Consider the following 23,299-nt stretch of genomic DNA (forward strand, 5'->3'; position numbering starts at 1 on the left):
GAGTGAAGCCTCCGGTCATGTTTGTACCTCTGAAGCGCTTATTTCGTTGTGGAGTTGGTAATGATGCTCGGTGCTTGAGTGTTGACACCACTCTCTTGTCATTTTCCGTTTTATAGCTCGAGGTAATATTTAGAAGTTTTTTCAAAACATAAAATACCGTTTTACTATTGTTTCATTTTAACAGTTAAGTACGAATTTATTTATTATATTTTATTATTTAAATTGACTACTGTGATAGTATGAACTGCAGATTTATTTTCTAGATAGTTTCCCTTGGCTGTGCCGAATATAATATGATGCCATGACGTGCATTTTTATTGTACATTTGTATGCAGTGGAAATATATACCTGTACGGTTTAGGTTTCAGAAAAGGTCATTTCAGATATGGAGTTCACGAGCCTTTGTCAAAGTTGCACAGCTGTTCCTGGCCCCATAGATCCTCTGAGCAGAAGATATATTTTTAAATAAAAAAATCTCATTCCGAATCCGCCATTGGATTAACAAGTCATGAAAAGGTTTTTCTTTTCAGAAACGTAATCTCTACGCAGGGGCCAGGTGGATGTCAGCTTCGTTCCGCACGAGTTTAATGGGAACTCCACTGCTCAAGTAGAGGCTGAATACAACATAGACTGTGTGTGAAATGCGGAAAACAAAAATGGGAGAAAGGTTATTGTTCCCACTACTGCTCTAGAGAGCTCATGTGGAGGGTAATTGGCCAACTCTTCCACGCTGGCCCGCCGTGTTGGAAGAGGTGTTCCACGCTCACAACAACGAGCGGAGCGCCGGGTGGCTAAAGCACAGCAAGTTGGCACAGTAGGGGGCACAGGTGGTGCATCAGCCAGTCATCTCAGTCATCTCAGTCAGTCGACCCGTGGCACCTGGGTCTGCCCCGTGACCTCCTGCCAGCGGGCGTTTGACACTTCACGTGGCCTCAAGGTGCACATAGCCTGGCACAAGCGTGGTGACGTCACTGCTGAGTGGACAGGGGCAGGGTGGAGGGGGGAGGATTTTAGAAATTAGTTAATACAAATTCCAGTATATAAAGCACAGTATAATTACATGAACACTGTAGTGTTGCAGCATGCCGAACCTACGTTAGACCTGCCCCATCCTAACACGTAGTGCTGTCGTGCCAACCCGTTTTTGGAAGTAACTTAGAATAACGATCGAGCAAAATACAGCGTTAAAGCTAGGTCAGCGCTCATTGCGTAGTGCCTGTCAAAGTCAACTTCAAGCAAAAGAACCAATGCCTCATCGCTGACCCAACAGCGGAGGTTCTCTGGCTTCGACCTCCCTCGAAGACATTGGACAGCACTCCACGGAACGCGCACAACAGGGCACGCGCCATGATCAGGCCGCCTGCTTCACGAGTGGAAGATGAGGGATGTGACCCCAAGTACGACTGTGGCCATGAGTCCCAAACCGTGTAAAATTTTAACTCAACTAAAACCATTTTTTATTTTACCTGATAAGGTCCACTGAGCTATATACTGTCGCTCTTTTTTCATAAGTTGCCTGGCCACAAATAATAGCTCAACAAAGTGGTTTATCACGTGGAAATTTATAACGCTTGTTTCGAAATGTGGAGGGAAAAACCGGAGGACTCGCAGAAAAATCCACGCGACCACGGGGAGAACATGCAAACTCCAAATATACAGGTGAGATCGAACCCACTACCTCCTGTATACCAGGCAAGGTAGTTAACATCTCAAACGTATCGCATTGACCTGACCACTGAGGTCGGTTGCGAAAGCCGCTTCATTTCTCCTCTTGGCATCTCAGGAAGCCACCGACTAGATCGCCAAACCGGACAAATGAACAAGGATAGTATCCAGAGAGTCACTGAAGTTCCCCGTTGACAATTTTTTGACATTCGTCAACAAAGTTATTTGGAGATAAAAAAATCCCCTCTTCAAACAAGCTTGTTATTTTACAAAATATTATTGCGCAAGTGCCCGCTTGCTGGATGTGTTCATACCACACCCTAATGCCCTTGCCTCCAGCGCTTGCGTGAATATATGTCCCGTTCAACTCAATAAATATGTGCGATTGTATTAAAACATTCATTCCAGACTATTCTATTGCTCATGGCAATGTTCAGACGTTAAATGCCAATGTCGCGGTCTGCGAGCCCCAATGAGAGGGGCTTAAGGAGAGAGTTTGTGTAGTTTTGCTGTTTCCTCTGCTGATGGAGTGCAGACTACAGTGTTTCACTCTCTGGTCGATTGTTTGGATTTGCATGGTCACAGTCACATTTTCTTGGTTCTTTCGGTAAACTCACGTAGAAGGGAAGTAATAAAATAATAAAAATAAAACATAATAAAATAATTCTCACGACGTTTCGGCTACAACGCAAGCAGCCGTCTTCAGGTGAAGAATGAGACACTGAAGACGGCTGCTTGCGTTGTAGCAGAAACGTCGTGAGAATTATTTTATTTTATTATGTTTTATTTTTATTATTTGATTACTTCCCTTCTACGTGACTTTACCGAAAGAACCAAGAAGATGAATCCCTGCAGTCACGAAAGATTTAAATCGAAATTTACACAGTCACATTGTCGCTTGTCTTTAATTTTGCATTTGTAGTGTACTGATTCAGACATTAGTAGTAGGTACTCTCTCTCTTTTATTCTGGCCTTCACAGCCTTAGGGGATAACCACATACCGGATCGGGACAGCCAACATGCTGCCAGACCCACAGCTTGAAGATGGCGAAGATCATGACGACGACAGCACGACGAGTTCCATTCCAGATCGCAGCAGCCCCGACTGAGTCGGAGCGCGACTTTTATTCTGCTCAGCGTGGCCAGGCTCCGCCCTCGGCCCGCACCCCTCTGGATCCCCCAGAGGGCTCCGTGCCTTGCCCACAGGTCCAACTGGTAGAACGAGCTGCTACCCCCAATCCCAGATTTGAAGCTTTCGTGACTGCAAGGATTCATACTCTTAGGTTTTTTCGGTAAAGTCACGTAGGTAAAAAATAAAATAAAAATTAATAAAGGCAATAATAAAAATAAAATAATAAAAATTATTATTTTACTTTTAAAATTAATAAAAGTATTAATAGAAATAAAATAATAATTATTTTATTTTTATTATTACTTTTATTATTCTATTTTTTACTTTACGTGACTTTACCGAAAAAACCTAAGAGTACCCCCAATCCCATTGTCTACTAATCTAGCGGCACGCGCAACAGTGACTCGTTCAGTGTCACTACACATTGAAGAAGGAGATGCAGCGCATTGGCCTGTTGATGTTCTGATGCAATTGGTGATTTGCACCGATGTCTTCACGGCGTGTCACAGCCAGGGAGGTGAGATGTTTGGGTTTCGCACGAGGTGTCTATTCTGGGCCTCTGCGTTCCCACTCTGCTCGCCAGCGTTCTGCCGGATCCGGTGAGATTCTATAACGGTGACAGCAGTAGCGCATTCCCAGAAGGGAGGAATCACGCTTACATCGTTGAGGTCTTGGTTGATGGGTAGGTGGTTGTCGTTGGCATGCAAACTGTAAACTTCTTTGCACTTTGCACGGTGTCTCTGTGGATATTTAGTGGTAGAATGTTCTGCAAAACAGGGATCCAGGGATTGGTGTCGGCCTCGGTGTTCCGGTTACGATAGCGCATTGCGTTACTTTGTACAGTATTCCCTCGATATTCACTAACTTGTGGCGAGGTCGCTTCTGATTTTGGGTCTCTACAAATTACATCTTGAACGCGATACGACCGCATCGAGAGAGAGAAAGTGATGAGACAAAGTGATGAGGCAGAATGTGATGCGAGAAAGTGACGAGACAAAGTAATACTTTCATGTTTATTTGTACTTTATATTTATTATAGCATAGTATTTGTGTATGTTTGCATTATGATAATTGTCATGTATGTAATAGCTTATTTACGTATTTATTTAAGGTCATTCATAATAAAAATAGATATTCGTAGGCCGGCATCATTATCCACGAAATTAGCTATTCACGAGCATCTCCGGAACATTTCATAACTCGCGAATAACGAGAGAACACTGCACATGGAGCAGCTTTGTTAGTGAGCTCGCAGAGCCGGCTGCAGCGCAGGAACTCTGCCGCCGAGTCGATCGGTGAGAAGGTGGCAGTTTGGAGCACATCAGACTGTTCCTGCAAACTTTCTGTGGCAGGGCGATACTCGATTTCACTCTTTTCACAGATCTGTTGTACGTGAGGCTTGAAGGTTTGGCCTTCCGTCCGTAATCCCGAAGGTGTCTTGCGGCGGGGGTCATGGCACACCGGGCTACCGTAGGAATGCCCGTCAAGGGGTGGCGTCCGTTGCTCGATTGTTGAGGTGGAAAGTACTTGTGGTGGTTTTGGAAGGATTTTGTCGCAGTGTCCAGCAAAGAAAATATGCCTCCAATAAAGTGAGGTCACGAGACCTAGAGGTGTGTGCCCTGTGCATCGAGGGCTATGCCATGTGCATAATTAACTCTTGCGAAAGCCTACGTGTTAATCTTCTTGTTTCTTTAGGTTCTTCACCTGAGGACGGCTGCTTGCGTTGTGGCCGAAACGTCGTGAGAATTGTATTTTATTATGTTTTATTTTTATTATTTTATTATTTCCCTTCTACGTGACTTTACCGAAAGAACCAGGAAGATGAATCCCTGCAGTCATGAAAGCTTTAAATCGAAACCTACGTGTTAAATTAACTCTTGCGAGATGAAATACATGGCAGGTCACGAATATATATATAAAACAGTAACGATGCTAGTAGCAAGCCTTGAGGTAGACCATTGTACAATTCTCTTGCGGCTGTGTTCACCAACAAGGCATTCACCCTGAGAGTACGTACAGCTGGCTGAGCATCGCGACGATTAGGCGTACAAGTAGGATGGCAACTGACGATTGTTGGCCATCTTCAGCGGCAGGCCATGGTGCCAAACAGTGTCATATAGGCAGCGCCAGCGTTCTGTCGACGCGAGCAACCAGTTTCTATGAGGGTGGTGATGGCAACGATCTGTTCGTAGCAACAGTAGCAGTGGCAGCTACGGCCGGTTCGGAATCTGGCTCGTTGTGGGGGCTCGATGATGGGGGAAGAGTCCGGCAAGCGAGGGCAAGGGGCTCAAACCCCAGCTTGGAGGTGGAGGATACGAGGACATTGCGGTCTGCATTGTTTTGCACACAAACACGCGCGTTTCTTAAAAGGCGTACGCGGCTGTGCCGTTTCGTCTCGTCCATTCGGTGTCCCGTCCCGTGCCCAGTCGCCCCTCCTGAATGTCACACGAATATATTGTGTCCCCTCTTCACTGCGTTTTGCACATGGTTGCATGTTCGAGGGTCATTTTTGTTAGTTTAACACGGAGGCTTTCGCGACCAATATCATCCATAATACAGTTTTTTTTTGGGTTAGATCGCGTAAATATAAATGTGTCGTTAAACCCACCCGACACAGCCAATTAGTGAGGTTTGTCACGCAAACAGAACGTGCCAATTCGTTACTCGTACAGCACACCGGTGTGTTGGAGAGTAAACCCACAACATTTACAATCCGTTATGCAATTATATATTGCACACCATGTTTACAAAGCGCACAGCATATACATTTTCATCGTTGTTTCACTAATTATTTGCATTTCATATACGTTTCAGATTATTGTTGTTGTTTAACCAGCCTACCTCGTTCGGCTAAGTGGACAATGCGGTCAGCCGAGGTTTCGCCGTAATTTGCATGAAACATAAAATAATTGGTTCTCACGCACAAAGGCTTCGATGTTACGCATTGAAGACAAAGGGTTTTATTTATTGCCAACGAATCGATGCACGACCACAAACTCATCCACCAACGATATGAAACACTTCATTAGCCGATGTAAATACGTACGCTGTGTTTACGCATTCGTGGGTGGAGGTTGTTGGAGGGAAGGTGATTTCATCCACAGTGCGTGTTTTTTTTTAATATTCCAACTTTTGCAGAAACAAGGCCAACATGTGATACACATGCAATTTGATACACATCTGCCAGAGGCAGGCAGTCTTGTTGCCAAGAAATTGCCCGCCTGGGCGGATTTCAGAATTCAAGAGCGCACTTTACGTCCAAGCAGGTCGGAGTGTGCGAGAAGCTCACGGATACTGAAACGATCCTATCGTGGACTCCTCTGGCAGGTGGAGGATACGTTGGCTGTGTCATGTAAACCCGCATGCCCCCCTTTATGCTTGGACAGCCAGACTCGGAGCTTACTGGACTTGCCGATGACCTGTAACGGGAGTACGAATATCGGTCTCTGTGGAGGGAGCTCATGAAAGATGTGACTTGGCAGTTGGTGGCAGCCACCTTCCATGAACAACGGAAGTAATGCTCAGTATATCAGAGCTCCGAGGGTCTAAAATACAGCCAGCTGGCACAGTGGGGGGGCGCAGATGGCGCATCTGCCACTCATCACATTCAGTTAACACATAACACCTGGGTTTGTTCCATGACCTCCTATCAGTGAGTCTTTGGCACTTTTACGCGGCCTGGCACAAGTGCCCGTGGTGACATCAATACACACACCACCACGTAGTCGAACTGCTTGGGGATATTTACAAATACTCGCACACATACGTGTTTGTGTGTGTGTGTGTGTATAGCCTATGCTTAGCGGTAGTGTGGGAGCGGTAGTGTGGGAGCGGTAGTGTGGGAGTGTGTGTGTGTGTGTATAGCCTATGCTTAGCGGTAGTGTGGGAGTGTGTGTGTGTGTATAGCCTATGCTTAGCGGTAGTGTGGGAGCGGTGAGCGCGCTGCGCTACGAACCCGCAGACTCGAGTTCGATTCCCGCTCACGGCCAACACCACTGACGATTCTCTGAACCGGTCCTGGGCCTCCCCTAGGTCGACTCAGCCTAAAATGAGTATCTGGGTGTGGTGTGTAAACATCGCCACTAGGGAGACAAAGGCGGCCGAGCGCGGTTTTGGTCACCCCACCCCCTCGCACCCCACCCCCTCGTGTGCCGTGTCAGCCTTTATAGGTGCACGCAAACATCACTTTCCCCAACAGTCCGTTAAAACTATATGGGGGATCTTTGTCTTTGTTATGGCCTTAATGTGGCAGAACGCACTGAGGCCTGAGCAAGCGGGGGGGGTGGGGGGGGGGCTGCCTCGAAGGGAGACGCAGCTGCACTCCTCCTTCCCACCAGGATGAGACCGAAATGTTCTTTTGTGGCTTTTTTCTTCTAGCCACACAACTGATGACGAGGAGTTTTACGGATGCAAGCGCTTGCAATTGTTTTTCGGGTCACCCCGCGTGTTGTTCGTCATGTCGTCCGACGTTTCGATCCGCGTGCTGGGAGCGTCCTGAGGCGTCGGCTTGTGGAGCGAGAGATGTTCAAGACACAAACGCGCGGTACAGCCCACAGACACATTTCTTTCCGCGCCTCAGATTCCACGTATGGTGCGAAAGAAGTTATACATACATGCAACCTTTATCCATAATAAAGTTTTTTTTTTGGGGTCAGATTGCGTGAATGTGTCGCTAACCCGCCACCACCCGACACAGCCATTGAGTAAGGTTGGCCACAATTCTGGAAAATCGCCTGATCAAGCTGGGTTGCAATCACCGGCGAAACGTCGTAGTCAAATTGTAAACGATGTGGGTTTACTCTCCCAACACCACCGGTGTGCTGAAGTAGTAATTAATTGGCGCGTTTTGTTCACGCGACAAACCTCACTGAATGGCTGCGTCGGATGGTGGCGGGTTTAACGACACATTTACTTTTACGCGATCAAACGCAAAAAAAACCTTTGTGGATCATTTTGGTCACTTAAACTCTACTACCACAAATAACTACTGCGTGTTAAACGCCTCAACCCTTTGTTTGGACCATGACCCTTGCAGCACCCTGGTCACACACGCGTGCGTGCACTCCGCCAGCTGGGTGGGTTATGGCAGGATGCAATTCACCGATGCCGGGATGGGCCGCTTGCTGAATGAAAGTTTGCCGTTGGCGGGATCGGGATGGCATGGGTGATTGGTAAAGTCACGCGGCAATCCGCAGCCCAGGTACTGACGCGTTGGAAGGTATGGAAGTTGTTCCGAAGCGGATCGTATGGTGTAACCCACATGCCCATGGACAAACAACTTCTGTTTGGCCAGATAGAGGGAGCTAAATGGGCTCGGCAGATGCTAGAGAAGAGATGGGCTGGACTTGGAGCTAAGTGGACTTGCTAAATAATTTGTACCAGTGGTGTCACGATGTGTCTGTGTGGCAGAGGCTCGTGAATTATTCTACTTGGCAGTTAGTGGCAGCTGCCCTCAGTTTTGTTGTTCACTACCTGTTGTACAGTTCAAGACTGTTTTGCATTTTTTTTTCAACTCGTGTTTGGTTTTGGACCTTGCATCTCCACGCACAACAAACGAGTGCTTCTTATCTTGGTGCCCGCTAACAAGATAAGTAGGTAAATTAATCATTTCACTACTTGTTGAAGGTGGATGCTGCCACTGTGGTGTAATGGTTAGCACACTGGACTTGCAATCCAAGAGGTCACAAGGTTGTTGGTTCGATCTCCTGGCGTGATGGGAACGTTACTTAAACCCCCACGCCTCTGTCCACCTAGCAGTATAATGGGAACACCGCTGTTAAGTCTATCGGCAGGTCACGTGTTGTGGAATAAAGTGTGGGGGAACTTCACCCCCTCCAAAACGTCGCCCGTGTGGAAGAGTAGGCCAAATTCCCTCTCGTGCGGCTTATTAATTGAAATGAAGTGGACAGAAATGTACAGTATTATTAAGCAATAAAATTCAACCGGGCGTAGGTGCTATGAAACTTATAACTTGTAAGAAAATCATTTTCATATCGCACCTCTGATTAGCACAGTTAACTACGTACGGTCTGAAAGAAGTTCAACATACATATCGTGTGACTTTCAGTGGTGATTCTAATAATAAACAATTCTAATAATATTGTGTTGATATTTCAATCAGTGGTCGGACATAAAGTAGTGAAGCCTGAGATGAAGGCCTCAGCGATGGCTGGTGTAAGGGAATAGCGGATGCGGGGTGAGATTGCGTAGAGGAGATCACAAGGCACCATAGATCTGATGTACTCCGGTTTTTCCCTCCGCATCTAGATTCAACGTGCGTTTAGATTAATCATTCTTAACCTGCTGTGCACGCACCTCCTGGGGGTGCGAGATGCCCTTTCTGGGGGTGAGAGACATGGCCATATTTTTTTAGACTGTAAATCATCGAAACACAAATTAAGCGCGGGCACGTAAGTAGGGCAACTTTGATTCATCAAACCTATGCCTATATTAACATGTCCATTTATTTGTGATTGAGAACGAAAGGGGTGCAAGGCTGCAGTAAATGTTAAGAACCACTGGTTTAGAGTATTCGTCTGCTCTACATTTCCACGTGACGAGCCACTTGGTTGAGCTATCATTTTCGGTAGCCAGGTCGCGCTTCTGAAAAGGAGCCAAACAGCTCAGTGGTGGCCTTACCTGGTGAAAATAAAAAAAATACACTATGGGGACCTCATTTGCCAGTAAAAATATGATAATTGGTTCTTTACCCTTCTATCTGGCAACAAAACTGACACCTTTTTGCAAGGAGTCATGTTTGCATAGACCGCAATACCTGCAGTCATAATACAAACAAAAGAACATAACTCTGATAATGTGCACTGTCCTTGAAGTTGATTGGTCCACACCCGAGACAGCTTTCCTTAGAGCCTAGTCTCATATGGGTTGGACCAGATGACGCCAAAAGGCGCACAACTCAAGGACAATGCACCATCAGAGTATGAGAGCTCGGGGCAAGCATCTACACTATGGGGACCTCATTTGCCAGTAAAAATATGATAATTGGTTCTTTACCCTTCTATCTGGCAACAAAACTGACACCTTTTTGCAAGGAGTCATGTTTGCATGTTTGCATATTATGACTGCAGGTATTGCGGTCTATGCAAACATGACTCCTTGCAAAAAGGTGTCAGTTTTGTTGCCAGATAGAAGGGTGAAGAACCAATTATCATAAAAAAAAATAGTTTAGTTTCGTAAGAGAATAGGGGTTCAAGCGTCAGTAAGGGCTCCAAGGTGTCTCACGCTGTGCCAGTCTAAGGTCAGAGTGTAGGAGGTGCACAATAAAACTGGAGTCTTTACCGTGAGGGGAATTTTCATTAAAAAACTAAACATCAGGCTTTGGCTCTTCCCCTATTGTTACCACTCCAATGGCTGCCTTGCTGCCAACCTCTTCTGATTACTACCGCAACTCTTGCCTGTCGCATTCTGTTCAGAATTTCCCAGCTGCTTACCCTATTTCACGATGACATTTCGAAACTCCTCCGCATGCACGTTCACCCGTGAATCCAGTGTCTATGGAGATGACGGTTTGAGTCTAATAGCTGTCCGGTTATATATGCATTTTCTGCTTGGAAATACCAAAATAAATGCCGCTGTAAGCCTGTGGCTAATTGTAAAGACCACTTGTCCTGCAGGAGTGATGACCTCGGGAGGACGTCGCCACTACATTATTCTCAGAAAAACCGAACCGAGAATTTCTAATTAACGTGGCACGTCTGTTGCAAGTGATCACGTAACGTCTCCGCCTCGGGACTGAGCTCGTTGTAAAGCGACATTGAACCGGTTGGCTACATTGGCAACTGGTGACTTTGGATTATAATCACAAAGGGGGGGGTAAGATTTGCCCCCCCCCCTTGTAGATAAACATACTTATCCGGTCTCCCAGCAACCTCAAAAGGGCAGCCTCTGAAGTTGTGCTGCTCTATTCCTTTGACTCTCCCTGCCCTCTCGATGGCCCCGTCTGCTCACAAAGTCATCCAGAGAGGGCCAAGGGCCTCGCAAGACCAGACTGCACAGTAGCAACAATTGTTATCTTGGCACCCGCACGTGCTTCCGTGTGTTTTGCTCTAAAGGCGCTCGCCCGTCGACTGCAGCGGCGTGCACACTGCCCCCTGTGTCAGACGCAGCGGCAGTAAGTGAAATTGAAATAAGGTCAACGTATGTTGAACTTCTTTCGCATCGTATGTAGGCAACCGTGCTAATCGGAGGTGCGAGGGAAGGCCAACAAATTAAACACAAAAATCAGCCCGAAAAAAATGAGTTTCCAAACTATATGATGATTTAAAAGTGCATAGCTCCAGTGGCTTCCTGATATCGGAAGAGCGTTCCAGACGGCCGTATAAGCGCATCTGAACGCGCGCGATGCGGTGGCCGTATTTCTTCAATAGCGAGCCAAAGTCGCTGCGCGGATGACCGCAGTTCGCGTGATGGTTTATGTTCCTTGACGAGTTCAAATGGCTGTGTGTGTGCAGGCTTCGTAGGTATGTTGAACTTCTTTCGCACCGTACGTAGCCAACCGTGTTAAGCGGGGAAAGGACAACAAACTACAGCAGTTATTAAACACTGATCCATGTGGGATTTTTTTTGGAACAAGAAATACCATCAGCAGGGCAATCCACAGCAAGAAAATTAGAAATGTTCTTGCTGTGGATTTCACACCTGATGATGATTGCTTGTGTTGCAGTCGAAACGTCCTGATAATTTTTATTGTTTTATATTTTTATTATTTCCCTTCTACGTGACTTTACCGAAAGAACCAAGAATAACAACGTGAACACTACACATACGGTGGTGACCACCGTTCCTAATCTCACTAACACTCGGGGGGAATACTACATAACGTGACCAGGGCAGGTTAACGGGCTGCCTGGTCACGGACGAAGATCGGAGACTCGAGGACCACTGATGGCATCTTCATCCTGGGGTTGAACAGCCACGCTCTCTGTTCACACCCTGCTTATACTGGTAGGAACCTCCTGGTTACACCAGCCCACAGGGGATTATTGTGTCCGTCATGCAGGGAGGGGCTGGGTGGGGCTAGGTGGGGAGGGGCTGGTCACCCCGGGGTGCCCTTATACAACTCAACGTTTAACCTACTCACGCCGGCTTGTGCCCGCCCTCACAGTCGGACATATTTGCGGAATACACCACGCCGCCGTTGACCCTGGCCATTGACCGAGCAACCCAACGTTCCTACTGCTGCGGCGTGGCCGGCCACGCCCTCGGCCACGCCCCCCTTCCCGATCCTTCGGGAAGGCCCAGGCCCCTTACCACGTGACCACCAAGCTCCCCCCTGGGGCCCCGAGCCCCCCCTTCGTCCGGTCACGTGTCCTGTCGGGTTCACGCAGAGTGTCACGGCCTGACGCGACCTCTGTGGCACCACGCCTACGGTACCCGTACAGAGCCAACACAGTAGTGACGTCATATGTCACTACGCTCGTACAGAGCCATCACAGTAGTGACGTCATGTCACTACGCTCGTACAGAGCCAACACAGTGACGTCATATGTCGTTACACTTGTATCAAAATACCGTATATCGAGATATCAGTTTCAAAGATATCAAATTGCAGATTACTCTACGTTCTTCATAACTAATTTGTTTCCATCACAGCTAGCTTCCCATACTGGACTTATTATTAAAGTCAAATTCACGTGTTTTTTTTAAGTACAGTATTCAAATGTAGGTACATGTGTGCGAGGTTTTGTAGCAGTAGGAAGTGATATCAAGGTCTTGTCGCATCAGCAGTCCGGGCCAAATCGAAATGAGCACACGATCGCTGTTCTTTTTGGGATATTACACCTTTCTTTTAAAGTGTTTTTAGTGAGTTAAGGTGAGAATCCATGGTGTCCACGGGTCAGTTTTATGCTATACTGACAATTAAGTCTACAGCCTCAGTTACGAACCCCACGTAGCAATGTCTGCATGTTTAACTTCTTTTGCACGTTACGTAGCCAACCATGCTAATTGGAGGTGAGGGGGTAGGGCAACAAACTAAACACACAAAAAATATTTCTTACGAAACGAGTTATCAGTCCCAATTGTGGATCCTACAGCGCAAGGCCGTAGCCATGGAGTCAACATTGGGGGGGACCAAATCTTCCAGGGGGTCTGGGGGCCTCCCCCAGAAAAAAATGTAATTTGAAAACGAATTTCCTGCCTAAAATATAAAAAAATCACTAACACATAGGATGGACTTTTTATTTTACAATAATGTCTAATATTGTATTGTATTACATTGCTGTTTTTTTTCTTTTTTTACCTTTTCTTGTTTCATTGTATGTAATGGCAGAGATTAGGGATTAATAAAGTACAACCATAACCACAATAATATAAACAGAAATCTATTTTATAGCAATATATTGGGGGGGGGGACATTTTGAGCATATATATTATAATTACGGCCTTGCTACAGCGGCAAATCTTGATCATGTAGGCCAAGACCAGCTTTTAGTGCCAGGTGTCCCAGAAAGGCATTTCTACAACATCAATTCCATAACTCGATTGGTGTTCTTGATGAACAACAGTCAGAAAGAAGCTGATACTTGTTGTGACAATATTCTTCTTTAACAATGGAATTCACGCTCGACGAAAGGTTGAAATGTTCTGCATGAGTTCTGTATCTGAATGAGTACGCGGTGTGTTCAAAGGTCATTTTGATGAGAGCTACCCTCCGTTATAGCAACCAGGGCTTTGAGAAAGAAGCTGTTGACTTGCAGAAGTGTCTCGAACATTATTCGCGAAGAGCCCCGGGAGAAATCCGAGTTCGCGAGGGGCTAATGCATGCGAAGTACATAATGGTGGGCAATTTGAGTGATGCCACAGATGCAGCGTCGAGAAACGCAAGATATTTATTTTTGTAGGCTCCACAATGCGGACAATGCATTGTGAATTAAAGCAGCGAAAAAAAAACCCTCTGAATATTTCAAGCGTGTCGCATTCCTCGTTGAGATGCCCTGTCCCTTTAATGGCAACGGACAACGTAACCCACTCATTCCACCCGTTGCAATAATTCAACATCGCTTTGGTTGCGGCCCATATGCTGCACGCCGCGTAGCTGCAACGCGCGGCTAAGCTAAGCGCGCGTTACAGCTTTTGACCTTCATCGTCCTTGAGAAGCATTTCAAGATGTATTTTTAGAGACGCTGTCGGTGACACGTATTCCTCCCCAAAGCAGTGCACGGGGGAAAAAAATAAGTTTACGGGAGCATGTCCTCTGGGAATGCAGAGAAGCAATGCTTCAGATGTTGTTGTTGTTACCCTATCCTTGATTAAGGGAATGCAAATACGGAACGTCTTGGTGCATTATTTCCAGCTTAACAAACCCACGTGTTTTTTAAGCATTACATATCGCTGAATATTGGAATAATGGTAATTGTGGTTACATTTAATTGCCGCATAACCAATTTAGACCGCAATTACCAAATCGTTGAAGTGAACCGTGGTGAGGTCAAGCGAAGCGCATTGGGCTTCAGTGGAATGCACTTCAAAGGTCTACTCTGCAGTGCGTGGAGCAGCGCTTCGGACACAGAGAATCGAGTTTTATTCCCAGCCATGACCAACATCAGCGATGTATGATATCCGGATCAGTTCTGGGTTCTACCCCCCTTCACCAGCCCACACTGACCAGCATGGTGAAGTATGGACGGTTAAGCAACCCCCATGATAAAGGGCTGTTTTATACCGTGTAATTTACATTCATGACTTTGTCCCTGAATTCCCTCTTTTATAAATGCTCATCAAGCAACTAATTAAAAGGTGGTTGGCTAAGTGATAAACACCCAGTGGAAGGTCTAATGTGGTCCGTGTGGAAAAGTATCGATGCATTTTATATGCCGCATTGCGTTTATCAACCTCTAATTACATATTTAATATTAGCATAATTAAATGGTAAGACATTTTTTTAAAACTTACAAATAAGAACATTGAAATTACAATATACATCTGCAAGGATAGTCTTATATATCGTTGAGCTGAAACAAATTAAAGTTTTGAATAACACTAAATATGAATGTACCTCAATGACTTGGACAGTTTTTTTTTCTCTAAATTGGTTTTCAACAAGCTAGTTACGAGTAACATATTCAGGCACAAGTCAGAGGTGCAATGCAGGTCACAAGCAAAACAAATGTGTACTAAGTGTCCATGAGGACACCTGTGTTGCAAAACCGTGCCTCAATGAGTTAATATTGAAAATGTAAATGAAACGTGCCATGGTGCTTTTATAATAAACCAGGAGGTCGTGTGACCGGAAAATGCATTCTACATTCACGGGGTCAGTCGGTCAGGTGGACAAACGAGGGCCAAATCCGCATGAGAGGACTGAGCAGCAGCGCTGGGTGTGTGTCGCCAGGCCACGGCCGGAGCGATCGAGCCACCAGACTGACGCCTTTGAATCTGCCATGCATTTTACGACTGGGCCGAATCTACCTCGGAATGTTCTTCTTCCCCCACACCTCCGATAAGCACGGTTGGCTGCGTACGGTGCGAAAGAAGTTCAACATACACACATGCCTGCAGTATTCAATTTCGATTTAAAGCTTTCGTGACTGCAGGGATTCATCTTCTTGGTTCTTTCGGTAAAGTCACATAGAAGGAAAATAATAAATAATAAAAATAAAACATAATAAAATAATTCTCACGACGTTTCGGCCACAACGCAAGCAGCCGTCTTCAGGTGGAGAACAGGTCTGTCGAGAAGACAGAGTCTGAATGGCACGCCCCAGGCTTGGAGCGTTGTGACCGTGCTGACTCTCACAACATGTATAGGAAGGCCGGAGGGCTGGGGGTGGTGCAAGGCACCGCAGTGCAAAGCCATTAAGTTGGTAAGATCGGTTGGTCCGTGAAGGTCGTTGACCTTGGAGAGTGATCTCACGTTCCAACAGTCTGGGCCAGACCGAGATCACCCAGATCTGCTGAGCTGGCGTCGTTGAGATCCTGACAAGCATCCGAGGTTCTACAAGTCTAGTGATTTGATGATCTCGGCTAAGTGGCCAATGACCGCACAATAAAACACCATATTACATTTGGATGCTCATAGCATGTGGCTTATTCTAGCTCTGAGAATTAACAAAAATGAATTTTACATATGGCAAATTCACACTTCCACACCTAAACAAAGTGACACAAACAATGTCACGTATTAGCAATTTTCTTTATTTTGCATATGTGGCTGGGTGATGCAGCTGTAGAGTGCATGGCTTGCAATCGATGAGTTGTTTAGTTCAAATCCCAGTCAGGGTCGATTCACTCCATCTCTCAAGGGTGAAACATACAAAACAGTACCGTCTTGTGGAGAAGTCACCAGTTTGTTTCGTACGGAAAGACCATTGGAAGTGGACTTCCCATCGCTCAATTCAGTGGCAAACCAGTTTGATTTTGTTACATTTGCCATTCATTGTGCCTCTGGCAACACTTTGGCAAAACCACTTTGGCAAGCCTCACTCCCAGGCAAGTGACAACTCCAATCACAGTTGGCGACAGATGTTTGTGTCGCGAGACGGGTGGGTTAGGCACGGACAGATCGCTTGGTATTTGCCATTGGCGCTCGGCAAATTCTCAGCACAAAAACATCCTGGAACCCCGGGCACCGCCTTACAGTTCACAGCCCAGGAATTGCTCGCTCACGCCACTGTTGGTCGAAGGTCCTCCACTAGAGGGAGCTCGAGAGGGTCCTTGTAGAGGGCATTTGAGGTATTCTTCCACGCTGGCCCGAGTGGGAGTGCCCAGTTTGCGCCACGATTACACGATATGTCAATCGACTGACGTGGGTACCCATTTAAACATCTGGGTGGAAAGAGGTGAGGGGCGGGGTAAGATTTGAGAAATCTGCCCCACTGTTTGAGACGCTACTGCTCAAGATCGAATCGAACCGGTGACCTCTGGATTGCAAGTGCAAACTATTATCAACACGGTGGCAGCATCCCACTTGCAAATGTTCTTCTTCTCAGCGAGGTCCCCCTTACATAAGGTGGTCAACGATGTGTCGGGGCAGTCTTGCTTACAGAAAAGCCCATGGACCTTAGGGGGCTGTTGTTGTGGCCTCACTTTCGTTCATAGGGTACGCACGGAGTAACCAGTGTAGTATAAATCGATGTCTGGGCTGTAAATCCAGCTGCTGGCTTCAGAGGACGAGTGAATGCCACTCGTGCCCTCGGAGATCGCTCGCAGCAGGCTCTTCCTTTGCCGTCCTATTTGGGTCCCGTAAAACTCTGTGACTTTTCTGGAATGACGGCATTCCCCAGATTACTTCCAATCGGTCGAACGCCGCTTTTTTTAGCTTTATTTTCACATTGTGGAATATCCTAGAAAATGTATAAATAATACCGTGGAAATAAAATATTTATCAGGAGCCTTTAATAAGAAATAATAATTGCTGCCCAAATCACGTCGTTTTGAAATGTTCTATTCAAGGTTTTTTCTTTTTCACATTAAGTAACCGTTTAACTATTAACAATAGCGACCTAGTGACAAATGATAGCTCAACGAAGTGGCTTATTGTGTGGAAATGCATTGCAGCCAAGTGCTCAAAACGCATGTTTCTAAATGTGGAGTGGAAAACCAGAGAACCTAGAATAAAAATCATGCAAATTCCAAATACGCGTCAGGGTCGGGATCGAACCCACGACCTCTTGTATACCAGGCGAGGTACTAACATCTCACCACCGTGGCGCCCTATGCAGCACTGTCTGCTAGAGCTGCACTAGCGATGCAGCCCCACCACCACCTTCAAGCCAATCGGTCACGGCAGCCAGCGATGGTGTGGGGAGCAGTGGGGCAGCAGTTTGTGCGCTGCCCGATGATCCCTGCGACCTCAGTCCGATTCCCTGCCGCGGCTGAGATGAGTGCCCAGTGGTGTGTGGACCGGCCATGGGCTCCCCAGCGTGGAGAAGTATGGTCAAACAAACCCTGTGACTGACACAGCATTGGGGGGGGGGGGGGGGAGACAGGACGTTCCATGCAGTAGTCAAATCACATTGATTGGAGCCAGACATATTTTCACGTGTGTAAACTTCACTGGCTTAGCTGAGATGGCAAAGTGGACAACGCACACACAAACCATTCATGATCGTCACTGGGTTTGTCCACTCCAGGGCTCAATCCCACACACTCGGGGACCACGCGAGACCCCTGTTCCAGCGCGTTACATTCCCGAGTCCACTCGCTACTTGAATTTCTTGAGGCAACGTTGGCCTCGTTCATTGCTCGCGATTATGCAACTTTCCAATCCAGTGGTCACCAAGTTACAGCTCCTCAATCGCTGGTTCATGATAAACTGCCAAATTCCAACAGGGAAAAGCATTCCGCGGTTTGAGGTCACCTGATGATGCACAAGGCCAATATCTCGCACAGTGTGGGACAAAAGTGGTCACTCTTTTCACGACTGCAGTACGGATTAAATGTTTGAATGCAAAATGAAAATTAAGACGGAGGAACAAATACAACTCACCACCTTCTTCACTAACACCGTCTTATTACTATGAAGTGTAATCTACAACTATAAGTCAATCTGCTTTCAAGCCGCTCTGAATAAGGGCCATTACCCCTCTTAAGAGTCAAGAATGAAGGTGGCGAGTCTTTAGAATGTGCTATTTTCCTTAAATGCGTTTTCATAAACGACAAATGCCCGTCTGTACATTTATGGAAATGTATCCCAATAGAGGACAATCGTGCCCAACGCGGCTTTGTCGAGCGAGTGATTTGGCTCTGCACCGTTTACCCAATGAGGCCTGACTTTTCTCGGCTGTACGCGGTTCGAAGCGGCTGAGATTCTCATCTCCGCGTTGAATAGCGCCATGAAAATGCTGCACCCGCCGGGAAGGTGCGAATGAGTCGACTGTGAGAACGGTGAGAACGATTTATTTCCCATCTCGCTGTCCAGTCGTGGAGGATGTCAGTTAGACGGACGCCGAGATGGCAAATCATCAACACGGACAACGACCATATAGCCCTTAACAGGCTTTAAGGGCAAGTGCTGTTCGTGAACACCTACGAAGGCCGGACCGAGGTGGTGGCCAACACCACGCCCGGCCGCCTTTGTCTCCCCGGTGGAGATGTTTACACACCGCGCACCAGGTACTCATTTGAGGCCGAGTCAACCTAGGCGAGGCCCAGGACCGGTTCAAATAATCGTCACTGGTGTTGGCCGTGAGCGGGAATCAAACTTTGGTGGGCGGGTTCGTAGCGCAACGCGCTAAGCGCTACACCGCCACTCCGCACCACACATTGACACAACAATACAGATTCCCCGTGCATCCTGTAACAGACTGTTGGGGCAAGTGCTGTGAGCGAGTAGCACCTGTGAAGGCCGGCACGGCACACGAGGTGGTGGATGGCCAGCACCAACCCACAGACACACAGACACACAACACATTGCCACATGTACCGAGCGTGTCCACTCATTGAGGGCGTTAGACGGACGCCTTAGATGGCGAATTATTAACGGTCCACGTGTCCGGCTGGCCACGCAGCGTCAGATGGTGACGGAGTGGCAGACAATTGAAATTGCGTCCGCCAGGAGGACGTACGCTGAGGAGATGGAGTAATGAAATCGGCTCGTGTGCAGCTCTGGCGAATTACTACAACGCAGGGATGGCTGCGGCTTGGGAAAACCTTCATCCAGCCGGTGGATTGATTCGTGGCCGAGCATGATGACAGCAGCGCCATCGCCGCACGTGATGAGCACGGGTGAAGAGAGCGCGTCGAGGAGGTGCCGTAGGTGCAGCAGGTAAGTTTTACAAGTGCTGGCGACCTTCACGGCGACATGCGCACGCCCTGCGTCTCATCACGCCACGGACACCCACACGGACACATTGCCCCATCACTCCCTCCCTCCCTCCCACTCGGCGTGACCGACACACACGCCAGACGCACGCAACGACACACATCGACAAACCCACTGACACACACGAGACGCACGCAATGGCACACATTGACACACGTAACGACATACGAGACACCCACTGACACACACGAGACATCCACACACACAGGCACACATTGACACACACGTAACGACACACGAGACACACATCCACATACGAGTAACGACGCACATCGACATACCCACTGACACACGAGACGCACGCAATGGCACACATCGACAAAGATACTCCGTGTAGCCTGTAACAGACTGTAGGGGCAAGTGCTGTTAGCGAGCACCTATGAAGGTCGGCACGGCACACGAGGGGGTGGGTGGCCAGTACCACGCCCGACCGCCTTTGTCTTCCCAGTGGCGATGTTTACACCACACCAGGTACTTATTTGAGGCTGAGTCGATCTAGGGGAGGCCCATGTCCGGTTTAGATAATCGTCGCCAGTGGTGACCAAACTTGGGCGGGTCGCCGGGTTCATAGCGCAGCGTGAGAACCGCTACGCTTCACACTGACACACTGACACACCCACACATCAACACACCCACTGACACACCCACTGACACATCAACACACCCACTGACACACCCACACATCAACACACCCACTGACACGCAACAACAACCGCCATTCGCCACTAAGTGGCGGTGACGTCACCACGACGCTTGTGCCAGGCCATGTGCACCTTGAGGCCACGTGAAGTGTGGAACACCCGCTGGCAGGAGGTCACGGGGCAGACCCAGGTGCCACGGGTCGACTGACTGAGATGACCGATCTGACTGGCTGATGCACCACCTGTGCCCCCTACTGTACCAACTTGCTGTGCTTTAGCCACCCGGCGCTCCGCTCGTTGTTGTGAACATCGCTCCTCCGCCCTCCGTTGTTGTTGGAGGGCGACTGCCTCCAACTGCCCAGTAGCGTCCTTCACGAGCCTCCTCCACAGAGGCCGATCTTGACACAGCTGGTACCAGTCATCGGCAAGTCCACTCAGCTCCACGTCCTCCTGTACCACATCACTCCATCTCTTCTCTAGCCCATGCCGCGCCCGTTTAGCCCCCTCGATCCGGTCAAACAAAAGTTGTTTAGGCATGCGGTGGCTGGGCATGTGGGCTACATGACCCATCCACCGCAGCCTTGCCTGCCGGAGGAGCTCACGATGGGACTTTGCCCAGATCTTTCAAGGATTTGTGAGCTCACATAATCCAGCCTGGTTAAACCCAAGATGGATCGTAGGCAGGCCAGCCCAAATGTTTCTAACTGGCGAAGATGCTCCATTAGGGGGGTCCACGTTTCGCAAGCGTAGAAAAGGGAGGGAATGACTGTGGCCAAGAAGACCTGAAGCTTCGTGCGGAGCGACAGACCAGGTAGCTTCCACACAGCGTTACGCAACCGATGAAAAGATATTGCCGCTCGACTGATTCGGAGTGAGACCTCTGGTGTTAAACTGGAGCCGGTCATAAGCACACTGCCCAGGTATGGGAAACTCTCCACTCTCTCCACTACTGCCCCATCACCGATTGGGAGTTGTGGGGGTGGAGTGTCCGATGGTACAAAATACCTAGGCAGGTGCTTAGTTTTGGTGGGGCTGATGGTAAGGCCCCACCTCTTAGTGGCACGCTCCAGTCTCAGCAGCAGCGTCTCTAACTCCTCCTCTGAATGAGCAGCTATTACCAAATCATCGGCATACATAACACACATCAGCACACACATCAACACACCCACTGACACACACACATCAAGACACCCACTGACACACACGGGACACATGCAGTGACACATCAACACCTACTGACACACACGAGGCACATTCAATGACACACATTGACACAAAGACACACACACTAGGCAGGACACACGCCAACACACCTAAACACGCGCGCAGAGATAAAGACACTGACCCACACACACACAACCTCGCAGGGGTCATGCAGACCGAGTTCCCAATTAGAAGTTAAGAATAATTATCCCAATTACTGTCCAGCGTGCAGATACATCACATTTAACTTGGCGTGGACAAAATACGTGCGGCTTTAATGCGGGTCATGGCTCAGATACTTATATTTATAGGAAGTATACATATTTTTAATCCGTGATAATTCTTTCAACTGAATACCGCCCTCGCGCGAACACTTCATTGAGTCACGCAAGCGGCGAGCTGGAAAGCAAAGATCTCCCAACACGCTTAACACGAAGGATTTTGCGATCAGTATCCATAATACTGGTTTTTTTTGGGTTATAGCGCGTAAATATATAAATGCGTCATTAAACCCACCACCACCCGACACAGCCAATTAGTAAGGTTTGTCACGTAAACAACATGCCAATTATTTTACTAGTGTAGTGACACAGCGCCGACTGCTGTACAGCAGCAGCAACTGCGGTGGACACTTAGCGCACACGCCGTTGAGCACATTACACGGTGTGTGTGCCGGCAGGGCGGAGGAACTGGGTCAAGGGTCACGGTAGACCTCGTGGGGAGGCCCCTGGAACCCTCTGGTGGGTTCTAGAAGGGAGGCGTGGCCAGGGCGGAGTCAAGCCGCGCCGAGGAGAATAAAAGCAGCGGAGAGCGAGAGCTCCAGGCTGCCGGTTCCGGGAGTGGACTCGTCTCGTCGTCGTCGCCGCCACCTTCGCCCGATCATCGCGCAGCCGGACAGCGGTTGGCTGTCTCGGTCGACGCCGTCGGTGCAACACGGACGGGGTCGTGTCTGGGACGGGCCGTACGGCAGCGTGGTCGTGAGAGAGGAGGCCGGAGTTGGTGGTGTGAACGAGAGATAATAAAGAGAGACGGTGCCTCCTGCAACTACCTCGTTTCCGACTGAGTGTGCGCCGCACGCACACACACACGCCAGGAGGAAGGACACTACACTAGTACAGCACACCCGTGTGTTGGGAGAGTAAATCCACAATATCTACAATCGATTGTAAACAATCCACAACATTTAGAATCGATTGTAAACAATCCATTGTAAATGTTGTGACTTTACAATCAAACACACTGGTGTGCTGTACTAGTGTAGAAGTAGTATGGGGACGTGACGTCATACGCGCTGTGCGGTACGATGACGTCATGTCTCTTCGTGGGACTTAAGGGGGGCCCCGTGACGAAAGCGGGGTTATTGTGGGAGCCCGGGATGGAGAGCGGTTGAAGAGACAGTCAGGGGTAGAGCTCGGGGAGTCTGGAGAGAAGCCGGCGGTAGTTGTGGAAGGTGCTGCTCTCCCTGGTCGGTCGGTGTTGGCTGAACCCCCGATCCGACTCGAGGGAGAGAGCCATAGAACTAGCCGAGCTAGGGACAGAGCCGAGGGTCCACGTGAAGGACCCAGTATAGGGCACCTACCCCTGGTGAAAGTTACATGAAGACTTCCCTCCGCGTCGTCATTAAGCACACAACACGAGTAACAAACTGCCACGTTCTGTTTACGTGACCAACCTTACGAACTGGCTGTGTCGGGTGGTGGCGGGTTTAACGACACATATTTGCACGATCTAACCCAAAGAAACCTCGATCATGGATATAGCAACACGCTTGTGGCACTGGCTGGGACCAGTCCACAAAGATCCCCCGTGAAGCCTGTAACAGACTGTTGGGGCAAGTGAAGTTATCGAGTAGCACATATGAAGGCCGTCACGGCA

General features: G+C 48.2%; 1 long non-coding RNA gene across 3 annotated transcripts in view; it reads left to right on the forward strand.

Annotated features, from left to right (window-relative positions):
* The window catches only part of LOC133351589 (uncharacterized), a 38,222-nt gene extending 15,704 nt beyond the window's left edge, over window positions 1-22,518 (forward strand). Inside the window, exons 2-3 of one of the 3 annotated variants that reach the window (XR_009756201.1) lie at window positions 19,267-19,523; window positions 22,104-22,518. This is a non-coding gene — a long non-coding RNA (uncharacterized LOC133351589). The remainder of the gene's footprint in view (window positions 1-19,266; window positions 19,524-22,103) is intronic. The other 2 variants (XR_009756200.1, XR_009756202.1) reach the window with 2 other exon arrangements.
* Window positions 22,519-23,299: the final 781 nt, after the last annotated feature.

This window comes from Lethenteron reissneri, chromosome 38 (assembly GCF_015708825.2).
Source record: "Lethenteron reissneri isolate LAM-NWPU_2019-01 chromosome 38, ASM1570882v1, whole genome shotgun sequence".
NCBI classification, from domain to species: Eukaryota; Metazoa; Chordata; class Hyperoartia; order Petromyzontiformes; family Petromyzontidae; genus Lethenteron; species Lethenteron reissneri.